The following is a 7,066-nucleotide window of genomic DNA, read 5'->3' as shown; positions in this document are numbered from 1 at the left end:
TTCTCTTTCCAGTCCTTAAAATTTTCTCTATTAAGGACCGGAACCAAATTTAAATTTGCAGATATAGAAGCAATTGATGTAGCAGAATAGAACAAAAGAAAAAATATTAAATTATGCTCACAACTTAAAATTATCAATGTGCTTAAATAATGGTATGGCCAAATCAAGATACCTAGTGCACCATTAATATCAAGTCTTTGGACAATAATATTAACTGCAAGTGGTACTTTGTTGAAATGATCAAACATTTATAATAAGGCATGTCAACTGACGAATCCCTCTTTAGATTGATTCATCAATCCCATATATAAAAAAATTAGAATTATAACATGTTTATCATCACAGGTGTGTATGATCTTCGACCAAATATTAACTTTCTTTTGGGTCAGTCAATACTCGCATGAATAATCATGCACACTTACATCCAATATTCTCATGAGTTATATCCATGAAATGGATCACTTTGGTGAAATTTCACTTCAATTGACTCACTTGAAATAACAAACAACTTAATGGATAACCAAATAACACTTAAAGTCAATGCACAAAGATACCAAAGCCCCATAAGTCTTATTGTACTCTCGCTTGGGCGAGGTACTCTCACTTGGGCTCAATAGAAGACAAAGCTTCTGTCCAGTTCTCGCTTGGGTGAGGAACCCTCGCTTGGGCGAGCGAACTCTCGCTTGAGCGAGGTACTCTCACTTGAGCGCAATAGAAGCCAATGCTTCTATTTAGCTCTCGCTTGGGCGAGGCACTCTCACTTGAGCGGAATAGAAGCCAATGCTTCTGTTTAGCTCTCGCTTGGGCGAGGCACTCTCGCTTGAGCGAGAGCACTGCGACAGAATATGAACATGGCGTTTTATGCATCATTCTTTTCCAAAAAACCACCCAAAAATTCAAGAAAACACCAGAAAAACATCGATTCATTTCGAATCTATAGCTATATACATGAAAAACGATGAATTTCTATTCTAATCGAGCCATGGCATAAATAAAACCCAAAACCCTAAATCAATCCAGATTTTAGGGAAGAAAAAACAAGAAACCTAATTTCACACATGAATCAAATTAGGGCGGCTCTAATACTAATTGTTGGAAATTTTCCATGAATAATCCTTAGATTGAATGCAGAAACCCTAATGATCATGACTTTGTTCCTATAAACAATGTTTATGCCCATACATAAACCCAAATGGAACAACCATGATCCAGACCGAAGAAACCCCAATTGATTTCATGGTGAAGAAGAACATACCTTGATTAGCCATTTGGAATCTCGGAGGTATGTGGATGTGATGATCTTGCAGATGTGATGATCTTCCAGATGTTAGAGCCTGATGGTTTTCCTTCTACTTCTCTAGAGGGGAATGAGAAAGCCAAGTTCTAGCTTAAGTGTTCTGATCAAGATTACCTTATGGAATTGTGATGCTGGTTTTATATCCTATTGGATAACTTTTCACAATTCACCTTTATTCTCATCAGCCTACTCAACAAAACTCGTTGCTCTACAAATGGGGACCATAACCCATAAAAGTAACTGAAGCAGTTACTACTTAAGTTGCAATATTTCTAATTCAGTCCCTTCATCAAATCAGAAATTGTCTGAATGTATCTACACTTATAATATTTCATGACACATATACCCTTAGCCACCAAATTAATTACCGAAGATCATTGTATATTTTGACTAATTAAATAATGGTCATAACACTATTATAGAATTATATTTGTGACCCACTAATTGTCAGAAATTCTAACGTCCTCCTCATAGAGAATATTCATCTTTAGCTTACAATTCACTTCCATTAATTTTTAAATATTAACTTTACTTTTATATATTATTCATTTATATTAACTTTATTTTAGAGTCAATAATAATCAAATATGAATTGTAAAATGATATAATAACACTATAAAACACTCTTAGTCAGAGTATATGTTTTCTTCTAATCTTTTAATATATAATTTTCTTATAAATAAGCATGAAAAATAACAATGTTTGTTATTTAAATGAATAATATTTTACATCGTAATAATATACTTTGAAAATATATCCTAAAACATGCTCTAGTTTTAGTTTTCAAGTAATCTAGTTATATGATTCTGTTTGTATCAAAATATTACGTTGAATGATTTTCATCATATCCATTATTAAATCATGAAAGGAACAAGTTGAAATCTAAAAAATTATCCTTAAAATATTGGGCCAGGTATAAATTAACCTAAACTTATCCCATGCATACCCAAGATTTAATTTATGTCTAGCCTTCAATTATTATGGTTTAAACAATGACATTGGCAGGCCAGCTATAATTGATTTTTTTTATTCCTCTTGGGAGTTTATACTTAACTTGCTTCCTTTGGAGATTCATGCATGACTCGATACTAGATACTAATGCTTGATAACAAAACACAACTCCCCTTTGACCTTTGATGAAATTTCTTTGACAAGATATAATGTTAGAGAATAAAAGAAGTGAGAGGGAAAAAATATTTAGAATGAAAGTATATGAGTTTTATATATTGTCAGTTTATTATCTATATCATTCATGTTTTGTGACTATCAACTTTTAAAAATAATAATACACTTAAATTTTAGATAATGTAATAATTATATATAAATCTTTATATTAATTATGTATAGATATTACATTAATATCATAAAGATGACACATTGTATATATTCCAATGGCATCCTACAGCATTGAAAAATGATAGTAGCACAAGTAGATTGTTGATGGTGCCATGTGGTGGTGAGGATGTGCAACTGATTTTTTTTTTTAAATTATATATTTTTAAAGGAAAAAATGTATACATTAATAGTGTAAGAGTTTTATATATTGTCAGCATACCATAACCATTCTTTTAATCATCATTGTTTCTTTGAAAAAGTAATTCAAATAAATGGTAGATGATGCATGTGTATAAATCTTTACATTCACAATGCATTGATATTATGTTCTATTTTTTTGTAATACTTAATAGTATACATTATTACTCATGATTTTTTTAAAGAAAATTATATATTACCTACATACAAGAATATTAGCTAGAGACTAAATATTGTCTTCAAATATTGTTTTTTTTCTTAGCTAATTGGTTGTTTATATAGCCCTTTAGCATTTTCTATTTCATTGTTTCTATTCTGTTTTTCATTTTTTCTATTATCTTAACATTGTTTTCATTTCATTGTTTCAATTTTATTGTTTCTATTTGTTGCATTTGAATAAAGCTATTTCCCTTTGTTATTTGTTTGTTTCATTAAATTTTCATTTCATTGTTTGGATATATATTTAACACTATCTTTATTTCAGTTTTTCTATTTATTTATTTCAAACAATGTTTCGTTTCTTTTATTCTTTATTTGCTTCATTGTTTCTATTATATTTCATTGTTTCTATTCACTCTTTAAATCTTTATAATTTCTATTATGTTTTGTTTCGATTATATTTTATTTTGTTTACAATGATTTTAGATATTGCAACAGTAACCGCACAAAGATAGTTTTCAGCTATGAAAATTACAAAAAATAGGTTACATGGTTGAATGAGATATGCATGAATGAATGATTCATTATTAATTTGTATTGAGCAATAAGTGTTTAACAACTCTGACATTAATTTATATGGAACGTGTAATTTATTTGAATAGTTATATTTAAATTTTGGTGATTTTCATATTAATGTTTTCATATTTGTATATTTTTATAGAGAATTAAAATGTTTTTTGTATTGAATATGTATTTTATGTTATAATTTTTTTATATTTATGGTAATATCCAATTTAAAGTGGGATAGATGATTATTTTGTTAATGATAATTACTTTTGATTATATGATTTTTTTAGAAATTAAAAATTGTCAAGAACAAAATAAAAAATTGGAAATTAATGCATAGTGGTAGTTAAAACATGGTTTCCTTTATATATTGTATAGGACTATGTGTAATTTTTGTTATTTAAAATTTTAATATATGTCACACACTACTCTCAGGTATTAGAATCTTCCGTGTATATATCCGAAAGATGATACATTGTATATATTCCAATGGCCTCCTAGAGCATTGAAGAAAATAATGGTAGCACAAGTAGATTGTTGAGTTTGTTGATTGAGTGGCTTGGTAATGATGAATCTTGGAATTATGTGTTTAACGATGGAGTTTGGAGTAATGTGAATGAAAGGGTTATTACATAGTGTGATGGATAGCGTAATCATTTTGGGAGATTTTGTACGGGAATATAGATCATCTGTCTTAAGATTTGGTGTTCCATGGTGTATCAATTTTATCAGAAAATGACAACTAGTTAAGAAAAAAATCATAAAAACAGAAAATAATTTTTTTTGATTATATATTTAATGCGATTGACTTAGGAAATGAGGACAAGAATTTTTTGGGACATGTGATCCTTGTTCTTTCCTGTGCCCAAACCTGCAATATTTGTGATACCCGTGCGGCTAGCGGGTATTTGTTGGTACTTATTGAGTTTTAATTTTAATTATATATTTATACAATTTGTAATAATAAATATGTAAAAATAATTGTTACATGAATAAATAATATTTATATGATAAATTTATAATCATAATCAAAACGATGCAATTTATTATGAAATAATAATAATGAAGTATATGATATATAATCTTAAAATAATATATATATAAAACTTTAACTAAAAATTAAATTTATAAATTTGTGGGTACCCACAGGATGGGTATACAAAACCCGATCCCGCCCATAAGCTATTATCGCGGGTACCTGTTACAGGTATTTCCATGAGTACCCATGGGTCGGGTTTTTTTGCCATCCCTATCATAACTCTTCCTTTTCCTACTTTATCACCTAAAAAAATATTTGTTTTCTTAAAGTATAATACAGAGTGTAGTATAAAAACTTATTTATTTATGGTTGATATTTAATTATCATTTATTTGTAGAAAAGATGTATATAATATATGAGTTTTATATATTATCATTATACTATTTATCATTTATGTTAAATTATTATTAACTCTTCAAAAAAGTAATACAAATGAATGGTAAATAATATACTAATTATGAATGAATGTTTACTCTGACAATACATAGATAATTAGATATTACACTTTTATTTATTTATATTCCTTATATTTTAGCAATCAATAATAATTAAATTATGTATAAAAAACTTTTACAACCTAAATACATTTTTTCTTCTTTTTCTTAAAGGTGTAGTTGGTTGATAAGACTTTTTACACATTAATGTTTTTTATAGAAGAAATTACTATTAAAAGAGAAGGGATAATATTATAGGAGGATAAGAAATTTGCATAAGAACAAAAAAGAAACTTATAAGCTAAGCAAAAGAGTCATGGATATCTACCAAATGAACATATCACTAAAAAGCACACGAGTTTTGCACTAAGGCGAAGCCAATATAGTAACCCTACCCCAAACATAATCTAAAGTCAAAAAGGTGTCACTAAAGATTCTATTGTTCCTTTCTAACCAAATACAGCAAAGGATTGCAAAAATAGAGCATTGCCATTGAATTTTGACATCTTTATGATTGTCATAACCTCTAAACTTATTAATAAGCAGTAAAGAGTACTAGTCCATAGGACAAATCCAAGACTCCTGAAGAATACCAAAAAATATATCGCAAAGCACATTTGTTGTTGAGCAATGTAGAAAAAGATGAGGTCACTTTTAGAATCTGAACCACAGTATATAGATTAAAAAAATGTATGCATCGATAGTGTAAGAGTTTTATATAATGTTAATACATTATTCAATCTTCAAAAAATATAAATGAATGATAAATAATTTATTGACTGTGTATAAATCTGTATACTTATATATTTATATAAATTATGCAAATGTTAAAGATTTGCCCTTGTGGAGCAAATTATTGTCATTAATCCTATTAAGAACAACAATCTAAACAAAAAGGGACTTCCAAATCCAAAAGATAACTATTTGAGTTTTGGGAAAGTGTGAAGAAATGAATAAAAGGATTTACATGTGAGAATTCTTGATGGACCAAGGGCCCAGATTCTTGACTCACGAAGAGTTGAGAGTTGGACATTGCCCATTGAGTCTAAGAGTGATTAAAGCTCATCAACTTCAAACTCTAAGTTCAATCAATCATGTCCCTCAACCCAAAAAATTATAACTAGTTCTGGAGATGAGAAAATGATAATTTTTGGGTTTGAATTTTTTTCTCATTATTCCAAATTTAGCAAGTTTTAATTTGGGTTTGGAAATTGGAATAACAACAATAAGTATTGACCTAGAGAGAGGTACAAAAGGGGGTCTCACGCCATTGATAGGAAAAGCTACTTCCTTAAGGTTAATTTGGGAGTTGGATTTTGGAGGGAAGGGAAATAGATGGCTTGAGAGTCTCTCACAAGTGTATTTTATGACTCCCAAATTTTCTATTTTCCTTCATTCCCCTTCAAAATACTGCCAAACAAACCTTTAAGCGTTTCAATTTGAAGGAGTTAATTTCAATTTCATGGCCTTCAATTTCAACAATGCAATAACAAAGATAATTTATTTTTAATTGAAGAGTCAAAATATTATTCTGGCCAAGATAAAAAGGGGACAATAAATCTCCATTCTAATTAATATGTGTCTTCGCACAAGTGACATAAGATTTCATGTAACCCTACGAACACTTAATAATGCCAACTTAATTTAATGTTGAGGAAGAAAAGGTGTAATTTAAAAGTTTAGAAGAATGTTATACTAAATTTATTTTTGTAGAGATCAAAACCAAATTCATTCTTTATAACAACTAAGAACATGCTTTAACATGACTGCTCTAGAATAAACCCTAGTGAGGTTGTTGTGTCCTATTACATATTCCTCTTTGTATATTTTCATTTTTTTATTTGGAATAAGGTATCCTCAATCTCACTGAAGAAACGTAGAAGTACTATATATAGAATATAATGTCCCATATGTTACGTTTGGGGTTATTCTTTGCTTCATTCCATGAGAACAATGATGAGAAGAAGATTAAGAAAAGAATTAACTAACCGATTAAAGTAATAGCTTTATATTGTTATATATATGTTGCATAGTTTG

This window comes from Lupinus angustifolius, chromosome LG08 (genome assembly GCF_001865875.1).
Source record: "Lupinus angustifolius cultivar Tanjil chromosome LG08, LupAngTanjil_v1.0, whole genome shotgun sequence".
Taxonomy (NCBI): Eukaryota; Viridiplantae; Streptophyta; class Magnoliopsida; order Fabales; family Fabaceae; genus Lupinus; species Lupinus angustifolius.
This window is presented reverse-complemented; position numbering follows the sequence as displayed.